The sequence below is a fragment of the Pipistrellus kuhlii genome, unplaced genomic scaffold, assembly GCF_014108245.1.
Source record: "Pipistrellus kuhlii isolate mPipKuh1 unplaced genomic scaffold, mPipKuh1.p scaffold_m20_p_9, whole genome shotgun sequence".
Lineage (NCBI taxonomy): Eukaryota > Metazoa > Chordata > Mammalia > Chiroptera > Vespertilionidae > Pipistrellus > Pipistrellus kuhlii.
In genome coordinates, this window is record NW_023425595.1 from 43004195 (window position 1) to 43005870 (window position 1676).

Here is a 1676-nt window from a genome sequence, read left to right on the forward strand (position 1 = left end):
TGATGAGAATCATCAATCAGCTGCCTCCTGCACATCCACCACTGAGGATCAGACTTGAAAACCCAGGCATGTGCAGGAAATAGAATCATGACCTCCTAGTTCATAGGCTCATCTTCAACCATTGAGCCATGCCTGTTGAGCCTCAAATAATTTTCATAATATCATATAGAAACCTCTTTTTGCAATTCACCTGAGCATGAATAAAAATACCCAATCTGCCCATCTCAACCCTCCAAGTCTCTAGTTAATACCAAGTTCTAGCCATTGGTAAGTCAAAGAATCTCCTGGATATCACATAAAATGGTCTTCAGGGCAAAGGAAGAAACAAGAAATAGTAGTAACAGAATAAGAAAAGCATGACTCTTTCTATAGCTATACAGATACTTTAAGGCATCAGGAGAGATAAAAGTTATGAAGGTTATGTGTGGTCTTGGTGAGTAGGATCATCTTCAGGATAAACATTTAAATGACATAAAAATATATGCAGAAAAGAAAAAAAGTTCAGGATGGATAACACCTGATTTCAAGATTTCCTATCAAGCTACAGTAACAAGACACCTATGAACCAGGAGGTCATGGAGCTTTTGGCATCAATATGGCCATGTTTCCATGGAGAGAGGCTGTGGCGGTGGAGCTCCCACCTGAGGCATCCGTGTGCCCGGACGGGAGAATGTCGCTTCCTTGGTCTGGGCCACTGTCCAGGCTGTGAGCAAGAGGAAGCTGCAGCCCACCAGAGCCGCCTTTACCCTGACACCTTCGCAGTGAACAAGATAAAATACTTCTTAGTTGGTGCTGAACCAGGGGTTGTAATGGCCTTTCTTATGCTCTAGAATACATGAAAACAGAGAAGATTCTGAAGTTGTTCAAGGTGGAGTCAGAGGGCTCATGGGAAAGGAAGCACAGCCAACACTGTAGGGACAGAAATGGACTATGTCGAAGACAAATTACCCAGTGCATTTGTGTTCAATAACCCAAACATCAAAGGAGCGCGTGGCTGTGGAGAAAGCTTTAATGTTTGACTCCTCAGGACTGCTCTGGCTGTGAGGTCCAGGATAGCTATGGAAGCCCTGGGCTTACTGGAGAAATCATGTGACTGTCATGTGCTTAAGGTTTATAATGCATTGCTGCCTAATGAGACAGTAAAGTAATGCACATTGAAAATGAAACCAGTGTATTAAAAAAAAAAAAAAGACAACTGTTCTACTGATGAAAGGATAGACATACAGATTAATGAAATACAATGGAATAGAAAGCCTGGAAGGTGTAAGACAAATGGAAGTCTCATACATTGCTGGTGGTAATAAAAATATCATACAGCCATTCTGAAAATGGTTTGATAGTTTCTTGTTCTTAAAAATTTTTTTTTAAATATATTTTTATTGATTTCAGAGAGGAAGGGAGAGGGAGAGAGGGAAACATCAATGATGAGAGAATTATTGATTGGCTGCCTCCTGCACATCCCCCACTGGGGATAGAGCCTGCAATCCCGGGCATGTGCCCTGATCAGGAATTAAACCATGACTTCCTGGTCCATAGGTCAGTGCTCAACCACTGAGCAACACTGGTCGGGGCATGATAAAGCTAAACATACACTTGACATATAATCCAGAATTCTACTCCTAGGCATTTACCCAATAGAAATTAAAACAGGTCCAAATAAAGACTTGTCCATTAAT

At 41.5% G+C, this 1676-nt stretch overlaps 1 pseudogene; it reads left to right on the forward strand.

Annotated features, from left to right (window-relative positions):
* Positions 1-420: 420 nt before the first annotated feature.
* Positions 421-1042, forward strand: LOC118713739 (annotated as a pseudogene).
* The last annotated feature ends 634 nt before the right edge of the window (positions 1043-1676 follow it).